General features: G+C 36.5%; 1 protein-coding gene and 1 long non-coding RNA gene across 15 annotated transcripts in view; one reads left to right on the forward strand and one right to left on the reverse strand.

The window, feature by feature from the left end:
* The window catches only part of Itfg1 (integrin alpha FG-GAP repeat containing 1), a 286,118-nt gene that overhangs the window by 187,368 nt on the left and 72,645 nt on the right, over nt 1-26,105 (forward strand). The gene's annotated exons all lie outside the window — the stretch shown is intronic.
* Nucleotides 11,302-26,105, reverse strand: part of LOC110347324 (uncharacterized) — a 119,408-nt gene continuing 104,604 nt past the window's right edge. For all 9 annotated transcript variants that reach the window (XR_015446572.1, XR_015446568.1, XR_015446569.1 and 6 more), the window contains one exon: nt 11,302-12,349. This is a non-coding gene — a long non-coding RNA (uncharacterized LOC110347324). The remainder of the gene's footprint in view (nt 12,350-26,105) is intronic.

Raw genomic sequence — 26,105 nt, forward strand, 5'->3', positions numbered from 1 at the left:
GCTAACAGAAAAGCAACCAAACAATGAATGAGTGTTGAGAGATTTGAGAAATGAAAATGATAAAATATGTAAACTCTTCTTTCTAAACAGCAAATTATCTTAGGATACACTAAGAGTGGCTCCTATCTTCATTGTTGCTGCAGCTACAAAATACTGATACACGAGCTTAACCATTTCTGTACTTTTTATTTCCGTTTGAGCATCTCCTCTGCTATTTTCATGGAGTATTGTTTGGTTATTTCAGAACTAAAAAAAATTAAAATACCATACACTGCTTATTTAGTACGCTAGTAACTTACGTATTTGAAAGCATGTTTTTTTCTCAGTGGTTTTTTTTCAACTGTAAACGTCAAGATTAGAAAATGAAGGATCCTTAAAACTTGCTAACTGTAATTTTTTTGTTAGTACATATTTGTGGTACACAATAAATACACTCATTATGGATAGTTGATACATGTACATGACACAACTTAATTCTTTTTGCATCCCCTTCCATTTCTCCTTTCCCCTTCCTCCATCTCTTGGTCCCTTTCCTATTTTCAAAAGCTCTCTTAAAGTATAAATAAAGAGGAAAATAAAAGACAATCAGAAACAGGGAGACAGATCTTTTGCTAACTATAATTATATATGTAGTCAGTACATTGAAACAAAGTGTTTTTGGAGTAAGAGTTTGGGATTTCATTGTTTACGGATAAATTACTAAATCCACTGTAGCCATTTGACTGATGCAAACTTTAGTTCCAGAGAAAGAGTCAAAAGAAGTCATATCATCCCTAGGACAAAAGTATATCAAAAAATCTGTTCTTTAACCACAGATCACTAAAATAATCTTCTTTTGTAAAGAGCAACACATTGTAAAACATATAACCTCCTTTCCTCCATCCCAGGATATTGAGAAGCACTCTAAAATAAAGGTTATTGTGCCATTTGTATTAGCATCTCTCTCTCTCTCTCTCTCTCTCTCTCTCTCTCTCTCTCTCTCTCTCTCCTACTTAATGGTAGTAACTGTCTTATCTTTGATTCTGTGGTGCTAAACACAGGGTCAGGCACATAGGCACTCAGAAAACTTACGTCAAACAACGAGCTGCTTTCTGACATATGAACTTACTGTCTTAATTTAAGTATATTCCCTTTTCCTCTAGAAATCAGGCAGATCTTGATGCCCCTGACCTCATATTCTGTCTCTATGAAGCATTCTACTGCAACATGAAATGCCCAGTCAAGGACACATAATCCACCTTCACCTATTTTCTGACACTGAAGACACAGCTCATTAGTAATCCGTGTCTTTTTAAAGAGAAGATTGAAATACCCTAGTGGACAAGTTACCCTTTCCTGCTTTAACTTGTCAAGCCTATCCAGCTTTTCAGATTTTGTGTTAAGTAGAAACTCAAACTGCATTTCATAGACTTACACCCAAAATGTATGGAAAGCATAAGAAAATGAATATGAAAAGACTTTTCTCTCATTATCTTAATAGAATACTATAAAACTAACCCTTTGATCAAACCTAGAGTAAATGTTATTTGCCCAAAAAATATATATTAAATTCAAATTAGTAATAATTCTATTTCAAAATACTATTTCTCTTTGAGATGGCTATAGCATCTGTGTCCTTCACTTCAATTTTGCCAGTCTACTTTAGAGAAACTAATTTCTCAGATTCACACCTTCAAAAAATACAACTTATTATTTAGTTTATATGAAATATGTATGTGTATATACCTGGATGGATTGAATATTACTGCCTTCTGGAACAAATTGAGGAATAAAGAAAATTTCAAATGAAAGAGATTAATTTGGATATTGTTAGGACAAATCAAGTTCTTCCTACATTCAGCAAGTTCATTTATTCAAAACTTAAAACCACTCATATTAAAAATTCTGTTTTGTGCTCTCAAAAATGAATGTCTGAATTTCTGTGCTTGTTACAAATGTAACTTATGTGAGGGCATGTGGCCATTGCTCTCCCTGCGGGAGTCCATAGGTTCCTTCATGGGACAAGTCCTCAGACATAAGGAATATAAATAAATCATAGCATAGGATTTTCCTGACTTTGGGAAGGAATTCAGATTCCCAGCTGTAGTCATACTATGCTAAAGAGAGAAGGCAGGTATCAGTGTGAAGCAGAATCAAAATCTTTCTTTTTTATATGGTATTAGATATTTGGAAACTGTGTGGGAAATGCATACATAAATGTTAAGATCCTGAGTCCTTTCTTGATATTTACTCATGACATTTTTTAAAACTAGAAAACAAGGTTCAGGGAATCCTTGAGATGGAAAAGGCCTCAGAAGGCATCTTGCCCAAGTCCAGCCTACTGCCAGTCTCAGCAGCTTCGCCTGAATGTATTGTAAGGAAGTCTTATGTGTTCACCAAGCCATGAAATAGCACAGACTTCCTTTATTAAATGACTTCGTGGGTAGAAACAGTCTATCCTAAGTCACTGTGTGCATATTTAGTAACTTCTATCCAGTGATACTATTTGGTGTCAAGTGGTAAGCCCTTGATTGGTATCTGATGAATAAAACCAAATAGTATACCAGATAAAATTACTACAGTTTTATCCTTAAAGCAGATCCTAAATTATAACTGTAGAAACAGAATACCTGTATACACATCATGGTCTTGTCAGGAGAAAGTGAACTGCTTTAAAAAATTATGTAGTAAGACAACAAATGGCTTGAGGATGAAGAGTCATGTCTTAAGTTTTTCTTGAAAGTTATCCAAGGAAGGAAGGTGGGGTAGATGAAATAAGATTGGCCATGCTTTTAACAGTTATTAAAGTTGTAGGAAGTGTATATAAAGTTCATTATTTTTTTTTAATTTTTATGTACTTGAAATTTTGTTTGAAAAATCTTGGTAAGGGCTAGGGATGTGACTCAGGTAGAATGCTTGCCTAGCACATGTAATACCCTAGGTTCAATCCCGTATACCACCCATAAAAACAAAAAAGGAGGAAGGAAAATCACTGTAAAAAGAATTTTTTTGGTAAAAACCATTTTTAAAAAGACAAGCATGGCTGTGCACACCTGTAATCTCAGCATTTTGCAACGCTGAGGCAAAAGGATTACAAGTTTAAGGTTAGCTGAAAATGTAATAAGACCCTGTCTTAAATAAATGAGTTAATTAATTCAGACATACATACATTTTAAAAAGAAAAAACCCAAAAGACTCTCTGACCTGTGACTTCCTAGCCTAAATTAAGATAAGTACCATGGGTAACACTCCTGTCTGAGTAATATTGTCCCTACAGAAAGGTTCTCCCTCCACACATCTTTAAGCCCAAGTCTAGAAATAGCCAGTTTGGTGCAGCAGGTTTTAGATTTAGAAAACAGGATAATTTTGCATTAAGGATATTAACATAAATATTAATAACATACTTTACAGAAAGGTCACAGGAAATGAGATACCAATTTAAAGCAATCATTTGGAAGAAAAATAACCTTCTAGTCATTTTATTATGCCCTTCTACTTTTTCCTTTGATTGTTACTTGTTTGCCTTATGTCAATTACTACTATGTAATTACCCTTTCAAAACCATATATAATGTCCAGAGTTGATTTTGCTCTAAAATTATTCTGTTACCCTAATGCTCAAACCAGTCTAAACTAAAGGTCATTCTTTTTCAATTAAGTAAGTTTGTGTACTTACGCTTTTACATGTGGCCAAGGAAAGGTAAAGCTGTCCTGCTGTCGTCCCTCTGCCAGCTGACATAGCAGTACAGTCCCACCACATGTGGATAAAGACAGGGAACCTTATATACTGCAGGATTGTGAGGGTCCCTGGCTCCTGTAAAGAAGACTAATTCTTAGGTGTAGTTTTTGTTGTTCTTGTCAGCTACATTTGGAGACTCCAGATTCTAATTCTTAACTACTAGAATTTAACTCATTTTTAAGAAACATATGAACCTATTTTTTCCTAGCACTTTTAAATATTAGCAGTATCTTCATTTATCAAACAAAACGAGAACTTTCCTTTAGAAATCTTTTATTCTCCTGCCTGTCTCCAGATTTTGTTGAAATAATATGGAAATTTATTCCTGGATGTTTAATTTTATCTTTTATGCCTTTATTTTACAAATTCTTAATAATTCACAATCATATTATCAATAATTATTTAAGCTTAAAAATTTTCCAGCTTTATTGCTGTCATTTTTCTTATATACCACATCTTTGCCTTTTTTCATTTTGTTTCCTGGGTTTTTTTCTGGTTTTTGGTTTTTTGTGGGGGTTTTTTGGTGGAGTATTTCTTCCATTGATTTTCACAAAACTAGCATATAAATATATTTTCTGAGAACATACTAGTATGTCTTATGATATTCTTCTGTTGGCCTCACATATTAACACTACACTGTTGCTAGTATGGAATCTCACACAGAATTTCTGTGTTCTTCTTGCAGTAGTATGATAGTCTTGGAAATTCCTTTGCCAACATGTTCTGTTTAGGTGGGAGCCATTTATATGATTGCTCACTTTTAAACTATTGTTTATCTTCATGTATCTGAGAATTTTACCTTGCTTATATTTCTAAAAACAGTCAGTGGTGATAGGTAGTGTGGATAGCAAAAGCAGTTGTTTCACTATGTAGTTCTGCCTGGCAGAGGATTGCCGCACTCCTTGCTCCCCTGCTCATGTAGAAGCTCCTCGCAGCTGGGAGCCAACCTGAGATGGTAGCTGTATTTGACCAAGACGTTAGCTTGGGAGCTCTCAGAGAATACAGCCAAAGTGATATATATATCCAAGTTGAACTCCAACTCCCTTCTCTGAGAGTCATTAGCTCCAGACTGGAAGAGTTTCTGACTTATTCAGTGGAGAGGGGTGACAGCCTTAGGCTCTCAGAGTCTTAACCAAGTTGTGCTTTCTTCCAGTGACAAGGAGAAAAGCGAAGATTCAGGGAGGCAGAGGTTATTAGACAATCCCACAGCTTCGCTGAGACTTTTTTGTGTTTTTCACCTTTAGTATTTTTTAATAAAATTATTTAGTCATCTGAAGTTATTTAGATCACTGTATAGAAGAGCCAGCGTATCCCCCACTTAATAAGAAACAGCACATGACAAATGTAGCTCTTCCTAATATGAGCCTCTGGCCCAGTTTCCTGGAGACCTTCAGCCTGCCCTTTTTCCCCAGGCCCACCATGCTTGTTCTCAGCTGCTACAGCTCAAAGATGATCAGATGATCAGGCTGCTTGACTTGGTCAGCACCAATTAGCTTTTCTTATTTTTATTCACTTCTTTTCTATCATTTAGAAATTTCTGAAAATACCTGCCATTTATATATTTTAATCATTCCATTGCTACTTAGAGAATTCAGGTAGGTAAATATATATTTTAGATTTGAAGTTACTTAATAAATGTTTTTTCAGATAGACTTACCTAGAGCCAGTAGGTTTATTTTTTCATGTATTTATTATACTTAGTGTACAAAGTGATATTTATATACACACATGTGGGCTGATCAAAATATATGGTGAATTTTAACTTTTAAAAAATTTATTGCAATAAAAGATACTTGCCATTAATCTCCTTGAAGGTATTCCCCATCACTTCAAACACACATCCCATCATTCTTGCCACTTTATAAAGCCGTCCTGGAAGTCCTCTTTTGTGAGTGTTATCATGAGGTATGATCAAAAATACAGTGAGTGTTGCTACTGTGTGCCATGCAGTGGAAAGACAGGCTCATAAAAATCACTGCGATGTGTCATCTCTGTCCACCTTATTCACGAGATCTGGCACTGTGCAACCTCTGACTGTTCTCCAAAGTCAAAATGGACACTAAAGGTAAATGTTTTTAATGGATTCGGGATATTGAGCAGCCACAAAAGCATGACTAAAGACAGTCACAACAGTGGACTTGCAGAATGGCTTCAGAAAGTGGCAAAAACCATGAGATAAGTGTGTTTGAAATGAAAGGGAGGATTTTGAGGGGAATTAATGGTAATGTGTCTTTTTCTGTAATAAATTTTAATTGAAACACCGTATTTTTCAGTTAACATGTATTTTGAAGGATTTAGATCTATCATCTCATTTTACCTGTATGTTTCTAAAGGTGAAAATTCTAGATTTATCAAAATTTTAACATTTATATATATATAATGTGTTTGTATGTATATTAATATGTATAAAACATATACCTACACTATTTAACATGTTGTATACATGGAGAACAGAACTAAAATTACTTAGAACAAAATTTGTACCTTACATTTCTTTTTCTGTGCTGAAGTTTTTTACATGCCACATATGATTTTATAATTAAAACAATAATGAACAGAGAATGGATAATCAGTAAAGAAAAAACATCTTTCTATGAACTACTTGAAAAATGTTGTACAAATAATAAGAATAGCAGTGGCAGAGTTATTTCACACATCTATACAAAGCTTGAGTAATTGATAGAGACATTGTTTTCTATTCATTCATCTGCCTTAAAGAAACAAAAGCTAAAGATGTTTTCAGCAAATGGATGTGAATTGTCATCCATAATCCATGCTAGGAGTTTTTACTTTAAATACTCCTAAAACCAATACACAGTATTGACTTTTATAGCTTTGATTTTATTCAAGTCATCTGTCTCCCAGCTTGCTCACTGGTTTAGTGATATAGTATTTATGCATGATTATTTTGGATTTGGTTTTGACATCTGTGTGAAGTAGCTAATTTTAAGTGGAATTATAAAGCTAGAAGCCAATTTTTTAGACTTTTAATAGTTATAAGAGTACATGGGTTAGGCTGAGGATTTAGCTCAGTGGTGCCCCGCCTGCCTCAGAAGCACAAGGTCCTGAGTTCAATCCCCAGTACTGAAAAAAAAAAGAAAGAATACATGGGCTATTACATATAGTGTGCTTTAACATAATAAGGGTCCAAGCATAAAAAAATTAAAAAGAAATTCCAAGCATAGTCACTTTCATTCTCATTTCGACAGCACATGTACCAAGCACAGTCACTTTAAAGGAAACTCATAATTATGCATCCCATTAGCTATATTTTAAACTAATTAAATGTATTGATAACCATAATCTGTTGTGTGTCACATAACTCATTAAGTATTTTAATTACTGTTTTTCATTTAATTCTGACTAGGCTATTTTCGTATAGATTTCATTGACTTTTTAAAAAATCTTTGGTTTTAAAAGTCTAGGAATATTAGAAATCACTTTAAGAATGGTTTATTTAAAAGAGTATTAAAATATAATAAGTCAAGGGCCGGGGATTTAGCTCAGTGGTTCCGCCGCCTACCTCGAAAGCACAAGGACCTGAGTTCGATCCCCAGTACCAAAAAAATATATATACTAAGTCTATAGAATTTTATAATATGATTACAAATAATATATAATTCTAAAAGATTATGAAACAGTTAAATTCATTAAACTTCTTAGAATTAAATGTAGGTGAGACGAGAACATCTAGTTAACTAGAAAGCATTTAGTAACACTTGCACAATGCTTCACAGCCACAATTCTTGTCTTCAAGAAGGTCATGATAGTGAGGAGCACAAATAGCAGAAGCTTGGAGTTATACAGGTGTCTGTTCTATTAAATTCTCCTTTCTCACAATGAGCTGTGTATGTATTTTACTGCACCTTCCCACTTGATGTTACAGTTGCTTAAGAAAAATGAGTTTGTGGGCCCGGGATCTAGCTCAGTGGTTCCACCACCTGCCTCGCAAGCACAAGGTCCAAGTTCGATCCCCAGTACAAAAAAAAAAAAGGAAAAATGAGTTTCACTTCACTTATAAGTATACTGTATACTTTTATATCCATTTTTAGAAAGTTTAGGCTTTGACTATAATTATAGTAACTTCAGCCTTGGGCTATCCCCCCCTTAACTAAATACAAATGATGAAATGTTTATTCTGATATTATTAGAGAAATTACATTCTTACACTCATTTAATAGACTGCTGGTACATTTTACTTCCTCATAAGCTTGACGTTATAGAATCTTAAATTTCAGGATGTCACTTGTAGAAATTGCCATTAGAGTCTGTCTACCCTTTTTTTGTATTTTGCAGCAGAAAATTAAAGCATTAGTTGTTGATAGTGTTGGTAAAATTTCGATTTAGTATTTTCTTATTTTATGATTACAAAAGTAAGACAACCTACTAGAAAACATTTGGAAAGTCTAGAAAAGTGTTTTTTAAAAGCTGTATTCATTCCCACTTAGTAGATATCCCTTCCAAGAGCACAGAGGATTCTCTGCCTGCTTCTGCTGGTTCCTAAAGTTTCAGGAATACTGATAGAAGCTGTAGCAATGAAAGCTGATAGTTTAAATCCTGAATCCAGAACTGTAGAATCTGTTATCAAAATAAAATAATCTTAATTTATAATATGCCATGTCTTTTTGTACACATGATTGTCTCCTGATAATGTTCTATATATAATTTTAAAATGAAAATACAGTATATACCTTTTTAAATAGCATAGTATTACATATTAAGGAAAGAGGGCAAAAACAAGTTTGTACTGTTGGCTGTGTTTTGTGTTTCTGGCTTTAGAGAAGATGTGGCATTCGTCATCCAGTCAGACCATGTCTCTACAGGGCTCTCTCTCTTCTAGATAATTTTGTCATAGGTGAGCAAAAGGGTCCTTTATATCCAGACCAATTCCCTCTGTCCAGGCCAGGGACTTAGCTCAGTAGCACCCAGCCTGCCTGGCAAGCACAAGGTCCTGAGTTTGATTCCCGGTACCAAAAAACAAACAGTAACAATTCCCTCTATCCTGGGGCACAGACAAACTAATTGATAGTAATAGATTGCAGTTTGGAATCATAAAAACTGAAAGGTTTTATAACCCTATATGAATTATTTTATCCAACGATATTACTTTAGAGATTTTTCTAAAGGCATAAAAGAGTGAAGTGATTTGCTAGTGACCACACATTGTGTTAGCAAACACTGCAGGAAAAAGTGCTACTTGGTGACACTTCCTGTACTTCACAAAAGGAACACTTGAAAGGAGCCAAGCATAACGGTTTTAGCCAGCACTGGTATCAGATAGTTACTTTTATCAACACTTATGACCTGAAGACTATATAACTAATCTGGTAGGAAAAGAAACTAAGGTGACCTAGAATAGCAAAAGCAATTTAGGCAATAGAGACATGGCAGGGGGTATCACAATCCCCAACTTGAAACTATGCTACAAAGCTACTGTGATAAAAACAGCATGGTACTGGCAAAGAAACAGACCTGAGGATCAGTGGAATAGATTAGAACATGCAGAAACAACTCCAGACATACTCAGCCACCTCATCTTTGACAGCCAAACACCCTCACTGGAGGAAAGATAGCCTCTTTAATAAATGGCATTGGACAAACTGGATTTCAGCCTGCCAAAGATTAAAACTAAACCCATATCTCTCACCATGCACTAAATTAAGATCAAAGTGGATTAAATATCTAAACATTAAAACAGCACTAAACTTGCTGAAAGATAGGTAGAATTCTTGAAGACATTGGCATAGGAAAAGACTTTATGAACAAAACCTCATTAGCATGGGAACTACCACAAAGAATCAACAACTGGGATCTCATCTTATTAAAAAGCTTCTGCACTGGAAGAGCTTTTAGCTCTCTTTAGCAGAGCTAAGAGACAACCTACAATATAGGAAAAAATTTTTAGCAGCTGTACCTCAAAGGACTACTATCTAGAATGTATAAAGAACTTAAAAAAATCAGACCCCCCAAATTCAAAGACCCAATTCAAAAATGGGCACCTGAAATGAATAGACATTTCTTAGACAAATAAGTAAAAGCAGCAAATAAATATATGAAAAAATGTTCAACATCACTGGCCATTCATGAGATGCAGATGAAAACAACACAGATTCCACCTCACCCCAGAAAGAAAGGCTGTTATCAAGAAATCAACCAATAACAAATGTTGGCAGGGTTGTGGGGAGAAAGCAACCCTTCTCCATTCTTGGTGGGAGTGCAGACTGGTGCAACCACTGTGGAAATCAGTATGGAGATACCTGAAAAAACTCGGACTAGAGGTCCCATTTGACCCACCTGGGTATCTTCTCCAAAAAATTAAAAATAATCAAGCACCAGGGGTTAGCTCAGTGGTTCCAGTGCCTGCCTTGCAAGTGCAAGGTCCTGAATTCAATCCCCGGTACAAAAAAAAAAAGAAAAGAAAGAAGAATTAAAAGTATCATACCACAGCGATACATGTGCACCCATGTTTATAGCAGCATAGTTTGTAATAGCTAAAGCTTGAAAACAGCCCAAGTGCCCATTAACTGGAAAATGGATAAAGAAGATGTGGGGGTTTTTTGGTTTGGTTTGGTTTGGTACCAGGGATCGAACTCGGGACCTTGCTCTTCCAAGGCAGGTCCCGGAACCACTGAGCTAAATCCCCGGCCCAAGTTGTGGTTTTTTTATAAAATGGAGTGCTACTCAGCCACAAAGAATAGAGACATTTATAGCTAAATGGATGCATATTGAGGCCATACTCTTAAGTGAAATAAATAGGACACACATGTAAATACAGAATAGTTTCTCTGGTGTGAGAACTGAAAATGTAAATAAGAATTAAAATGATTAAAACAAATAATTGATAATTTGAAATAGGAAGAAAAGGTCCAAAGGCATAGGGGAAGTGGGAGGGGAAGGGCAAAGGAAAGAAGAGAAAGGAAAAATTGTGAGAAAAGAAAAAAATGGAAACAAAGTCTATGTAAATAGGGAAGGGGTGAAGGGAGGACAGGGAATGGGGAAAAAATAGGAACCAAGATACATCATGTACAGGTAGAAGTACCCAATGATAAATGTAAATGTATTGTATACCTAAAATGTACCAATAAAAGAATTTAAGGGAAAAAGAAAAACTAAGGTGAAGGGGAAAAAAAAACTATTAATAAGAGAACGTGTGTTACTGAAATATACAGTGGTACCTTGGTTCATGAACTTCTGGTCACAAACCAAATTGGATGAGAACCAAATTAAATTCAATGGTTAGTTTCAACGTTGACCTTATGGGCAAATTTGATTCAGTCCCATTCAATTCAGTTTATGACCAGAATTGTGGAAAGAATTAAGTTCATGAACCAAGGTGCCACTGTATATAGAACTTACAGTGTATTTTCCCAGCAGCATTTAATTTAGTTATTCTTTTCTTTTTTGAATAAATCCATATGTAATAAACTGTGATTTAAACCATATTCCTGATAAGTCTGTCACAATAATGTAATGAAAAATAAAAGGATATGAGTTTCAACCAGATGTTCTTTATATAATCTGTAAATTTCAAGAAACAATGCTTTTCAGACCTTTTTCAAATTTTATTAATTCAGGATGGGAAGAAGGAATTAAGAAGTAGGGTTATGAGAAGGTGTATCTTTTTTTTCGTGGTAAGAAAACTAAAGGATGGATCACAGCAGATTTTAGTGATTATGCCAAAGCTAAAAGTAAAATTTTACTTATTTCTATAACAGTTCTTTATAATCAACAGTATAATTACTGAAAGTGGCTAAAGATATAATTTGTTTCCTACTTGTATCAAATATACATAGCCAAGCCGGGGATTTAGCTCAGTGGTTCCGGTGCCTGCCTCACAAGTGCAAGGTCTCGAGAGTTCGATCCCCAGTACCGAAAAAACAAAACAAAAACAAATATACATAGCCAATAAAGCCCACAGTATAAATCTGCATTATCTGCTATGCCAGCCAAGGTACATGTCACTGGAAAAAGATGAATTTATACTGTAGGCAGAATAATAATTTCAGACTTAGATTAACTTTTATGATGGTAGTAGTAGGAGTTCTGATTTCTTAATTAAACAGCATTAACAACCACTATGATAATTAAGAATTGGTATTCTTCATTCTTTAATCAGTGGTTACAAAAACCCAGGAAATGTGTATTCTATTTGTATTATGTGTGCATCTCTTTTTATAATGTATGTGACATATATGTAGGATACATATATATATTTTGTAATACTCTGACTTTATATAAAATTCATTTGTAGAGATAAACTCTAGATGTATAAAAAAGTTTTTACATTTATTATTTTGGTACTGTTGCAATAGGTGAAACTTCAAATTTGACAGGAAGTCTTATAATAAAACCAGATGTTTAGTTTACTGTATATAATACACAAAATAAGAGTCTGTTATAGAATTTTGAATATTCACCGTACTAAACACAACAGAGACATTTTCATCTTGCACAGAAAAATAATAAAATAATGCAATTATTCATTGATTTCCCATCTGCCATAACAGAAGGATACTGTGTTCTTTAAATGAGTTAGTGTCTTGTTGAAGGCAGTCGCCACATAGTCTTGCAAAATAGTTCTATTTACTTTGTGACCATAAGTAATGTATAGGCCCAAGCTTTGGTTTCCAGTCTGTAAAAGAAAGGAAAAAGATCTCAGAACAATTAGATTTATTTCAACCTGTTGATTTGAGAAGTTCTGAAAGTTAATTCATGTTTTCCAGTTGGCACTTATCAGAATATCAGTGAATGTTTGCCAAAAAGATGTTTGATAACCTTTTTGTAGGATAATTTCACTATATACATTAAAAGCTTTAAGACTGGAACCAGAAATTCTGTTTCTATGAATTTATCCCAAGGAAAATGTCAGAAGTATGCCAGAGGTCTCTGTATAAATGCTCTAAGATTATATAGATAATCTTCCCAATGGTATTTTAAAAGAAAAGTTGGCACATGAAGTAGGGAAGAACTTAAATGTTCTAATAAGGAGAATGGTAAATACAGTGGAAAACCTTGCAGTTATGTGGGAAAAGTTTGATTTTAGTTAAGCTTCCACCCCCCAAAAAGCAGACAACAAAATTGTATAGTATGAGTTCATTTCATAATTTTTTCAAGTATACATATGTATTAGTCTGCTCACACTTCCACAACAAGATACTGCAGACTGGGGCCAGGATTTAGCTCAGTGACACCACACTTGTCTCGCAAGTACAAGGTCCTGAGTTCGATCCCCAGTACCAAAAAAAAAAGATAATGCAGACTGGATGGCTTGAACAGCAGCAGTTTCTTTCTCACAGTTCTGGAGGCTAGAAAGTCCAAAGTCAAGGTGCTGGGAAGGTCAGTTTCCTGAAGACGCCTCCTGTCTTGACTTGTAGGGGCTGTCTCTCAGTATGTGCTCATAGGACCTCTCTCCTTGTGCCTGCACAAAGACCTCTCCTTTCAGGGAGTCACTAATCCTACGAGACCTTATGATCTTGTTTAACCTAAAGCTCCCTGTCCAGATATGTCACAGTGGGATAAGGGTTCCACATGGAAATTTGGAGAGTACCCAAACATTCAGTCCAAACCAATGCAGGAAAAAAGAAAATGTTTTTCTCTCTGCTCTCACACAGTCACTACAACATACAGTACTTCACCTCTGGTTACCAAACTGTGTGGAAATTTCTCCATACACACCAGCCAGTCATTTCTGATGCTTTATATCTGGAGATCCTGGTTATATGATTGATGCTATTGTTTGAAGTCTTAGTCCGGTAAGGTTGCCTGCATCAGGTGCTGATTGCAAGTGCCAGGTGTAACTGTGTTCTAACTGACTAGAGGCACCCATGACAGCTGCCTCAGGTGTGATTCATTTTTTAAGGCAGCTCAAACAACTTGGAAGCATTTTACTTGTATTTACATATTTATTGTAATGGACATTACACAGGATCTGGCTCAACAGCCAGAGTAAGAGATGCATTGGACTAGGTACAGAGGGGAGGCTCAGACCTCTTTGCTCCTCTGGGCTTGACCCCCACCAGTTACCTCCATGTGTTCAGATCTGAACCCAGTCCTTTCAGGTTTTTATGAAAGCCTCCTGTAGGCGTGATCAATTAAATCATCTGCCGTCGGTGATCAGCCCAGCCTTTAGCTCCTCTCCAGTCTCTAAAAGTCGAGAGGTGGCCTTTAAAGTCCCACCCTCTAATCTTGTCTTGGTGTTTCTCCTGATCAGCCCCAGCCACTAGTCATTTTATTAACGTAAAAAAGGCATTCTTACCACTCCTGCTATTCCCAGTGTTTTGTGAACTGCTTGCCAGGAACTTGTATGAGAGACCAAATACAGTTGGCCCTCCATATCTGAATCTGCATTTATTGATTCAATGAACTGTAGATCAAAACTATTTTTAAAGCCAGGCATGACAGTACATGCTTGTAATCCCAACTTCTCAGGAGGCTGAGGCAAGAGAATTGTAAGTATAAAGCCAATCTGGGCAATTTAGATCCTGTCTTAAAAAAATTAAAAGAGCCCACTGCAGACAGGCACGTCTGCCCACACCTCACCGAAGTCCCCAGTTGCACAGAACACATGCCAAATCAGCCCAGTGCAGACAGGCAGCCACCTGATTCCACACTACAAAGACACAGAGGACACCAGACCACCAGGCCAAGGTACTGAGTCCCACTGTTCCCGGCCCAGAGGAAGGGGCTTCTGAGCCATCGTCCCTCTGCTCCTGGTCCAGAAGAAGGGGCTTCCCGGTCACCATCCCTCCTGCTGCTCCCAGCCCAGAGGAAAGGGCTTTTGGGCCACCTTCTGTCCCACTGCTCCTGGCCGAGAGGAAGGGGCTTCTGAGCCAACATCCCACTGCTCCTGGTCCAGAGGAAGGGCTTTCCCAGCCACCATCCCTCCGGCTGCTCCCAGCCCACAGGAAAGGGCGTTTGGGTCACCAGCCCTATAGCTACTCGCAGCCCCTGTCCCACCTCACCCAGCTCAGAGGAGGTAATCTGTGCAGGCACGAACAGCCCCCCACCCCAGTCGAAATGAGAAAACAGGTAAATAAGTCTCAAAACCAGACTTCCAAATCACCTACAGCAACCCCAAAGGGAAATGAGATGGAACCTCTGATACTCAACCACCTGGACCCACTGAACTGGCAACCAAAGGGGATCTGGAAAAAATGAAATCAGAAATAATTTCTCAGATAACAGAAGAAATTGTGCCCCTACTGCAAGACGTGATTAATAAATCTAGAGAGGAGCTCAGGAACATGATGGAATCCCAACATAAGAAACAAATGGAATCCATAAAACAGATGCAAATAGATTTCCAGGAGATTAAAAGCTCCACTGAAAGTCTACACAGCAGAATGAGCCAATGTGAGGACAGAATTTCAGATATAGAAGATAAGTTTGCAATTAGTGACCAGGAAAAGAAAAACTGCTTCAAAATTATAAGGGAACATGAGAAATCAATCCAGCAGCTGCTAGATGATGCAAAAAAGAATAACATAAGACTGATTGGGCTCAATGAAGAAACAGGAGAGAGTGCAGATGACATAAAAAATCTCTTCACAGAAATAATGGCAGAAAACTTCCCAAGCAGGGGAAAAGAGCTTGACATACAGATAAGTGAGGCATATAGGACTCCAAATAGCCTTGATCAAAAAAAATCTACACATAGGCATATAATTATTAAGATTCCAGAAACACAACAGAAGAACAAAGTTCTCCAAGCAGTCAGAGAAAAGAAACAAATCACAAAGGAAAGCCCATCAGAATCACAGCAGACTTCTCAACACAAACCATCAAGGCAAGAAGAATTTGGAGTGACATATTCCAAGCCCTAAAAGAAAACAGCCTCCAACCCAGATTGATGGACCCTGCAAAACTGTCTTTCAAAATGGATGGAGAAATAAGATACTTTCATGACAAAGAGCACCTTAGGAACTTCGTGAATACCAAACCAGCACTCCAAAGAATTTTACACAATATCCTAGGAACAGGCATTGAGGATCACAAACCCAGGAAGCAAAGCAGAATGTACCCACCTGGCATGAGAAGAAATTAAATGGAAAGGGGGAGAACCCAACAAAAAGAAAAAGTCATGGCAATGACAAGTCAATACATTTCAGTTATAACCATCAACGTTAATGGTCTCAATGCACCAATCAAAAGAAATAGACTGGCAGAATGGGTCAAGAAGCAAAATCCAACAATATGCTGCATACAAGAAAAACACTTAATTCAAAAGGAAACTCAGACTGAAAGTGAAAGGGTGGAAAACAATACTGCATGCAACAGGAACCCAAAAAAAAGCAGGAGTAGCTATCCTCTTTGCAGATCAAGTAGATTTCAAACCAACACTAATTAAGAGAGATGAAGAAGGACACTACATCCTTGTAAAGGGAAGAATCCAAGAGGAAGAGATGACAATCATAAATATCTATGCACCAAACACCAGTGCGCCCAACTATATAAAACAAATACTAACGGACATGAAAAGTCATATATGCACTAATACAATTGTAGTGGGGGACCTCAACACCCCACTGTCACAAATAGATAGATCAACTAGACTAAAAATAAGTAATGAAATACTAGAACTCAATCAAACTCTTGAACAAATGAACTTAACAGATATTTACAGACTGTTCCACCCGACAAAATCAGAATGCACATTCTTCTCAGCTGCACATGGGTCATTCTCCAAAATAGACCACATACTCACACATAGAACATGTTTAAGTAAGTGCAAAGGAATTGAAGTTATCCCCTGTAAATTATCAGATCATAGTGCAATGAAATTGGAGATCCATAGCAAAAGAAACTCAAAAAATTTCAGAAACATGTGGAAATTGAACAACACACTTCTGAACAACCAACGGGTCACAGAGGAAATTAAAGAAAAAGTCAGACAGTTTCTTCAATTAAATGACAATGACAATACAACATATCAGAATCTATGGGACACAATGAAAGCCGTCTTATGAGGGAAATACATAGCAGTGAATACACATATTAGGAAACCAGAACGATCCCAATTAAACAACCTGATGCTGAACCTCAAGCTTCTAGAAAAAGAAGAGCAGGACAACCCCAAAGCTCATACAAGGGAGTAAATTATAAAGATCAGAGGAGAAATCAATGCAATGGAGACTAAGAGAACGATACAAAAAATCAATGAAGCCAAGAGTTGGTTCTTCGAAAGAATCAACAAAATTGACAAACCTTTAGCCAACCTTGTCAGAAAAAGGAAAGAAAAGGCCCAAATCCATGCAATTAGGAATGAAAAGGGTGAAATGACAACAGACCCAGCAGAAATCCAGAGGATCATCAATACCTACTTCCAGAACCTATATGCCAATAAGATGGACACCACAGAAGAAATGGACAGATTCCTAGATACATATGAATTACCAAAGTTGAATGAAGAAGACCTAAAAATTCTGAACAACCCAATATCAACCAATGAAATGGAAAATGTAATTAAAAACTTATCAACTAAGAAAAGCCTGGGCCCTGATGGCTTCACTGCTGAATTCTACAAGACATTTAGAGAGGAACTGCTGCCCCTACTGTTTCAACTCTTCAATGAAATTGAAAGGGAAGCAATACTCCCAAATTCATTCCTGGAAGCAAGCATCACCTTGATCACCAAAGCAGAGAAAGACCCAACTGAAAAAGAGAACTATAGGCCAATCTCACTAATGAACATAGATGCAAAAATCCTTAATAAGATAATGGCAAACAGAATGCAGAAGATCATCAAGAAGATCATACACCCTGATCAAGTGGGATGCATCCCAGGGATGCAGGGAAGGGTCAGTATACGAAAATCAATTAATGTAATACACTATATCAATAGAGCCAAGGACAAAAACCATATGATTATCTCCATAGATGCAGAAAAGGCATTTGACAAAATCCAACATGCATTTATGATAAAAACCCTACAAAAAATTGGAATAGATGGTCTCTACCTCAAACTGATAGAAGCCATCTATGAAAAACCAACAGCCAATATCATACTGAATGGTCAAAAACTGAAATCCTTCACACTAAAATCAGGAACAAGACAAAGATGTCCACTATCACCACTCTTCTTCAAAGTAGTTCTGGAAACATTAGCCACAGCAATTAGACAAGAGAAAGAAATAAAAGGAATAAAGATAGGTAATGAAGAAGTCAAATTGTCATTATTTGCAGATGACATGATACTCTATATAGAAGACCCCAAGAACTCCACCGAAAGTCGGTCAAGTAGCTGGTTACAAGGTTAACACACAAAAATCAATAGCATTCCTCTACACCAATGACAGACTCACTGAGAGAGAAATAGGGCAAATAATTCCTTTCACAATAGCATCCAAAAGACTGAAATACCTAGGAATCATCCTAATGAAAGAAATCAAAGACCTCTTCTCTGAAAACTATGGCATTCTGAAAAGAGAGATTGAAGATGATATCGGAAAATGGACAGACATCCCCTGCTCCTGGGTAGGAAAGATTAATATAGTGAAAATGGCCATACTTCCAAAACTGCTATATAGTTTTAATGCAATTCCAGTTGAGATCCCAGCAGCATACTTCATAGACCTCAAGAAAACAAAAATTCATTTGGAGCAAGAAGAGACCCAGAATAGCAAAAGCAATTCTAGGTAACAGAGACATGGCAGGGGGTATCACAATCCCCAACCTGCAACTCTACTAACTACAAAGCTACTGTGATAAAAACAGCATGGTACTGGCAAAGAAACAGACTTGAGGACCAGTGGAACAGATTAGAAGATGCAGAAACAACGCCAGACACACTCAGCCATCTCATCTTTGACAAAGGAGCCAAACACCCTCACTGGAGGAAAGATAGCCTCTTTAATAAATGGTGCTGGAAAAATTGGGCCTCAACTTGCCAAAGATTAAAACTAGACCTGTATCTCTCACCATGCACTGAACTAAAATCAAAATGGAGTAAAGATCTAAATATTAAAATAGAAACTCTGAACCAGTTAGAACAGAGGTTAGGTAGAACCCTTGAAGACATCAGTGTAGGAAATGATTTTATGAACAAAACCTCAGTTGCCCGTGAACTAGCACAAACAATCAACAAATGGGATCTCTTCTTATCAAAAAGTTTCCTCACAGCAAGAGAAACCACCAGCAGTGTGAAGAGACACCCCACAATGTGGGAAAAAATCTTCACCTGCTCTTCCTCAGACAAAGGTCTACTATCTCGAATCTATAAAGAACTTAAAAAGATCAGACCTCCCAAATTTAAAGACCCAGTCGAAAAATGGGCATCTGAAATGAACAGACATTTCTCACACAAAGAAGTAGAAATAGCAAATAAATACATGAAAAAATGTTCAGCATCACTGGTCATTCGAGAGATGCAAATGAAAACAATGCTGAGATTCCACTTCACTCCAGAAAGAATGGCTGCTATCATGAAATCAACCAATAACCAATGCTGGCGGGACTGTGGGGAAAGAGGACCCCTGCTCCACTGCTGGTGGGAGTGTAGACTGATGCAACCACTGTGGAAATCAGTATGGAAATACCTCAAAGAACTAGGAGTGGAAGTCCCATTTGACCCCGCTATTCCACTGCTGGGGATCTTCCTCAAAGAATTAAAAGAATCATACCACAGTGATATATGTGCACCCATGTTCATAGCAGCGCAGTTTGTAATAACTAAAACTTGGAAACAGCCCAAATGCCCAACAACTGGAGACTGGATAAAGGAAATGTGGTTTTTTTATAAAATGGAGTACTACTCAGCCATAAAAAATGAGAAATTAGAGACATTTATAGCTAAGTGGATGCATGTTGAGGCAATACTCTTAAGTGAAATAAATAGGACACAGATGTGTAAATACCGAATAGTTTCTCTGGTGTGAGAAACTGAAAGTGTAAATAAGGACTAAATGTATAATAGGTAATGTGAAATAGGAAGAAAAGGGGCAAAGGGGAAGGCAGTGGGAGGGCTAGGGGAAAGGATAGAAGGGAATGGGATTAATATGAGAAAATGGAAAAATAGGAACAAAATCTTTGTAAATAGGACTGGAGGGGTTGAAGGGAGGGCTGGGCAAGGGTGAAAAAATAAGAACCAAGAGAGACTATGTAAAGGTGCAAACTTCCAATGATGAATGTCATTATATTGTATAACTAAAATGTACCAGTTATTAGAATGAATAATCGATAATGTAAAATAGGAAGAAAAGGTCCAAAGGGGTAGGGGTAGTGGGAGGGGCAGGGGAAAGGAAAGAAGGGAAAGGAAAAATGCTGAGAAATGGAAAAAATGGAAATAAAGTCTTTGTAAATAGGGAAGGGTGGAGGGCATGAAGGGAGGGCTAGGAATGGGGAAAAAATAAGAACCAAGATGCATTATGTAAAGGTACAATTCCCAATGAGAAATGTAATTGTGTTGTATACCTACAATGTACCAATAAAAGAATTTAATACAAAAAATTAAAAAAATAAAAAATAAAAAGAGATGAGGGTGTAACTCAGTGGTAGAATGCTTGCCTAGCATGCATGAAGACTTAGGATTAATCCATGGTATCACAAAACAAACAAAAATACGTATTTTTTACGTTCATCTGTACTATTACAGATTTTTTTCTATTCCCTAACTGTTAATACAGTATTAACAACTATTTATATAGAATTTATATTGTTAAAGTATATGGGAGGATGTATTTAGGTTATATGCAAATACATCAATTTATGTAAGGGACCTGAGCATCCACAGACTTTGTGTCACTCATAAATACCATGTTGACTGTGTATTTCTTATTTCAAAATGTCCGACACACTTTACACAAAAATATTGTGTAGTTGGATTATAAGTGGGCTTTGGTTTTTGTATCTTTTTACTTTATGTTTTTAAGTTTTTTCAACAATAAGCATGTACTAAAAATAGAAATAATAGGTTAATAGTTGCTTAGAGATGGGGGAATAAGATTAAGGAATAGATAGCTAAAGGGGCACAAGACTTCTTTTTGAAAAGGTGAATATGTTCTGAACAGATTATGATGTTGGTTACATATCTCTGGGAAAATACTAAAAAACATTGACTAGTACACATTAAACTAATTATAGGATAAATTATATCTCATTGTTACAAAAATGTGTGTACATACTTGTACATGTATGCATGTTATGGCTTGTGTTTAGATGTTCCCCCAAAGCCTCATGTGGTCATAGATGGGGCTTTTTCAGAGGTAGCTGGATCTAGAGTGTGTGATGCTGGAATTGACTCATGGTACAATGCTAGGCTCAAGGGCACTAGGATTAAGGGTGTGAGTGCTTCCTGCTGTAAGTAGCCTAGTAAGGGGCAGAAAGACGCTGTTAAGGTCCCTTGCTTGTTCTCGCCTGTCTACTTGCCTTGGACTATTGCCTCTCTGCCAAGCCACCCTGCCTGGAAGCCAGCTGATTATGGACTGAAACCTCCCCTTTAACTTTGGGTGTCCAGTATTTTGTCTCAGCAATGAGAGAAAAGTAACTAAGACAGCATATATATCTGTGACTATGAGGTTTTAGAATAACACTTTCAGTCACTACCCCAAGTTTGTTCACTTCATGAAGATGGTAAGAACCAAGAACCTCACAGATAATTAAAATTTGGAATGGCTAAAATGGGAAGTAGCATTCCAGGTGGGAAACTATAATCACAGTAAAAGAGAATAAATACATATAAGGAAAGAGACTCAATCTCCTTGCATGGTGCTGAATATTAATGAGAGAAGATACAAATGAAATCATATAATATGTGCTCTGGCTTCCTGTGCTCAACACTGTGAGATTCATCCAACATATACATGTTTAAATTGAATCTTATTAGGCATATTTGTCTGCATTAAATGTTTTACTTTAACAGAAATAATAAACACCCTTTCAAGCCAGAACTTAAAGTCCTCCCTCATTCTTTTAATAGTTCCATATCATTCTAGATATCCCACAGTTTATTTACCTTTTCACTCATAGTGGATATTTAGGTGATTTCCACTATTTCATACACATGAAATTGAAGAGACTGTGTTTTTAATGTTAATAGATAACACCAAATTGCTTTCCCTGAAATTTGTTCAGGCCTCTATATCCCCACCAGCATGTGACACTGTCTTGTTTACCATATAGTCATTTAAAAGTTCTGAGGTAAATGTAAAATAAGTGATACAAATAGTAAAAAACAAAAAATACCAGAGTATATGGTGAAAAGTAAATCTCCCTTTTAGTCTTGTCTCCTAGTGATCCAGTTCTCTTCCCAAAAAAAATTTGATTGTATCCACACTATTTTACATATATATAAGCATATAATATATATGTGTATGTTATTTATATATATATATAACATATATGTTTGTGTATTACATAAATTGTAATTCCAGACTTCACTTTTTCCACTTAACAATGTATCTTGGAGATTATATAACAGCAAGATAACCTCAAGCTGCTTCATTAATTTCACTATTGAAGAGTATCACCTAGTATAAGCACAACATAATTTAATGTGTTCCTTATTGACAGATATCAAGGTTCATTTCAGTCTTTTGTTGTTATTAATGTTGCAGTGAATATCCTGTAGTATAAATTCCTAAAAGTGGAATTATTAAAGAATATATATGTATATTTTAAAACATTTTATTGAAATATAGCCTACATATAGAAAAGCATACCTAAGTATACAGAGCTATAAATTTTCACAAGGTAAATATACCAGTGTATTATACCCAGATCGAGAAACAGATTTTACTAATAACCAGACACGCCTTCATGTGCTCCTGTTACTAACCCAATGTACCTAAAAGGAATCCCTACTTTGATTTCCAGCACTATAGATTAATTCTGCCACGTTTTTTGTTGTTTTTTTTTTTTGAGACACAGTCTTGCTATGTAGTTCAGGCCACCCTTGAACTCACTGTGTAGCCCGGGTGATCCTCCTGCCTCAGCCCCTGGAGTGCTAGTTTGTTAGATATGCACCACTACGCCCAGCTCTCCATTTTCTATTGTGCTGTACTGACTCCACTGACTGACTAAACCAAGGAAAGTGGGACCTTGAGTACCAGAGCTCATCACTTAGGGCCATTTGTTTCTGAACATCTGTGAATGCTTTTTATCCTTTCTTTCATCCTTATTGATTTGTAAATTCAATATAAGATATTTTATGGAAATTATCCCTTTGTCATATATGTTGCAAATATTTTTCTTAGTATGTCATTTATTTTCCGTTTTTCTCCAAAGATATAATAAAATGGAGTTTTTTCCTAAAGATTGAGGTTGAACATCTTCATGTTGTTTTCATTATTTGCATTTTCTGTTCTGGATTCGTGAAACCCCTTGTTTTCTGTTGGATTATCTTCTAATACCTAAAAGTCTTTGTATATTAGCAATAGTATCTCTTTGTAATATAATTTACAAAAACATTCATGGTACATTTTTGGTACCGGGGATCGAACTCATGTCCTTGCGGTTGCACAGCAGGCGGTGAAACCGCTAAGCTAAATCCCCGGCCCTTTAGTAGTATTTTGTGTATTTGCATTGCTGTGAAACACATCTCCAGAACTTTTTCATCTTATAAAATTGGAACTCTACCCATTGAACAACTCCCCTTTTCTCTTCACCCCAGTCTCTGCTAACCACCATTCTGCCTCTGTCTCTCTGAACTTGACTGCACAAGAGACTTCATTAAGTGGAGTCATATGGTAAATGTCCGTCAGTATCCTCAGGAGATTGGAACCCAGCCTTCCCTTGCAGATACCAAATCCAAGGATGCGCACATCCCTTCTATAAAATAGCATAATATTTGCACAAAAATTGTTTGTGTCTCACCATATATGTTAAATCATCTCTGAAGTACTTATAATACCTAATATAGTATAAATTATTTGTGAGTAATTGTTATGTTGTATCAAATAAGGAATAGTGACAAGAATAGTATCTGTAAATGTTTAGTACAGACAATTATTTTTCAGATATTTTCAAGTTAGTTAGTTGAACCTGCATATCATGAACCTCCAGGAATAGAAAGCAGGTTGTATTCATTTGTGTATGACTCACTGATTTCACTTAGCAGAGCATCTTCAAGGTACATCAATGTTGTAACATGTAACAGAATTTTCTTTCAGTATTCTATATATATTCACTACACGTTATTCATTTGTTGATGGACAATTGACTTACTATTGGCTGTTGTGACTAATGCTACTATGAACATAGGTGTGTGCATCATCATGGTTTTTATATACATTTCCCTAGTTGCTGATAATGCTGAGCATATTTTCATGAGTTTATTGGCTGTTCTTCTTTGAAAAAATGTTTGTTCAGATCGTTTGCCCATCTTTCAATTAAATTATCTTTATTATTGAACTGTAAGATTTCTTTTATTATTATGTCTCTAACAAATGTGAGTTTTATATTGTGACATAAAGCCTAAGCTTTATTTTCCTCCTTGTAGCCAATTATCCAGTACCATTTATTAAATAATCCATCTTTTCCCAACCTTTAACAAGTATTATTAAGCAAATATATTGGGTTAGACCCTGAGAAAGTAAGGATGAAATGATGCAGAGGCAACAGCTATCTACAAAGACACTTGTGAATAAGTAATTACTATTCACTAACATACATGTCTTAATTGAAGGTTTATGAAAATGATTTGGGCACAATTTTCAAAGTACCAATGTCCAAACAAAAGAGAGAGAGATGCTAGGGCATGGAAAGTTTCAAAATAAAATAGTGAGAACCAAGCACTTGTGCTGCAATAGGAAATGTAAACACTGAAAAGTGTTTTGCAAGTATAAAATATTTATTTTACTGTTTTAACTTGTATTTAATGTTGATGTACTACAGTAAATGAACAGGTGTTTTCTTTTGAGATAAAATGTTATGCTTTTTTCTTTACATTTATGCCTTAGACAGTATAATTTATAAACAATAGAAATTTGTTGCTCCTGGTTCTAGACGCTAGAAAGTCCAAGATCAAGAAATTGATGGGTTTAAAGGAGGGTCACCAAGAGGGAAAAGTCTCCCATGCTTTCACTGAAAGCAACATGGTCAAGCAAGGCTGTGATCCATCCTGATGGCTGACACTGACAGAGGAGCTGAGAGGCTCTATGCATGGTTCCAAAATAGTGCCTGAGGAGACTTAGCTATCCTTGATAGATAGCAAGAGGTTCATACTGATTAACACAGGTCTCACTTTAAGGTCTTAAACACCCAGCGCAAAAGAATAACCAAAAGAAGTATAAAAATAATGCCATAGGAAGAGGCTCCCTGCCGCCATTCCACTGCTCCCAGGGCACAGGAGGTGAGCCACGTGGGCACCAGCAGCACCACCCCACCCCAACCCCCACCCCACAACCATGGAAATGAGAAGACATGTAAACAAGCCTCAAAAACAGACTTCCAGATCACCTACAGCAACCCCAAAGGGAAACGAGATGGAACAATCTCATACTCAACCACCTGGACTCCCTGAACTGGCAACAAAAGAGGATCTGGAAAAAATGAAATCAGAAATAATTACTCCGATAACAGCAGAGATAGTGCCCATAGTGCAAGACATGATTAATAAATCTAGAGAGGGCACAGATAAAAAAATAGAGGATCTGAGGAACATGATGGAATCCCAACATAGGAAACAAATGGAATCCATAAAACAGATGCAAACAGATTTCCAGGAGATTAAAAACTCCATCAAAAGTCTACGCAGCCGAATGAACCAATGTGAGGACAGAATTTCAGATATAGAAGATAAGATTGCAATTAGTGACCAGGAAAAGAAAAATTGCTTTAAAATTGTAAAGGACCATAAGAAATCAATCCAGCAGCTGCTAGACGATGCAAACAAGAATAACATAAGACCGATTGGAGTCAATGAAGAAAGAGGAGAGAGTGCAGATGACATAAAAAAAACTCTTCACAGAAGTGATGGCAGAAAACCTCCCAAGGAGGGGGAAAGAACTTGACATACAGATAAGTGAGGCATATAGGACTCCAGCTAGCCTTGATCAAAAAAAATCTATACATAGGCATATAGTAGTTAGGATTCCAGAAATCCAACAGAAGAACAAAGTTCTACAAGCAGTGAGAGAAAAGAAACAAATTACATACAAAGGAAAGCCCATCAGAATCACAGCAGACTTCTCAATGCAAACCCTCAAGGCAAGAAGAGCTTGGAGTGATGTATTTCAAGCCCTAAAGGAAAACAGCCTCCAACCCAGATTGATGTACCCTGCAAAACTATCTTTCAAAATTGATGGAGAAATAAGATACTTTCATGATAAAGAGCACCTTAGGAACTTCATAAATACCAAACCAGCACTCGAAAAAATTTTAGACAATACCCTAGGAAAAGACAATGAGGATCACAACCCCAGGAAACCCAGCAGAATGAATCCATTGGGCATGCC

The sequence above is a fragment of the Heterocephalus glaber genome, unplaced genomic scaffold, assembly GCF_053883595.1.
Source record: "Heterocephalus glaber isolate CG9 unplaced genomic scaffold, H.glaber_assembly_v1.0 deba00001707, whole genome shotgun sequence".
Lineage (NCBI taxonomy): Eukaryota > Metazoa > Chordata > Mammalia > Rodentia > Bathyergidae > Heterocephalus > Heterocephalus glaber.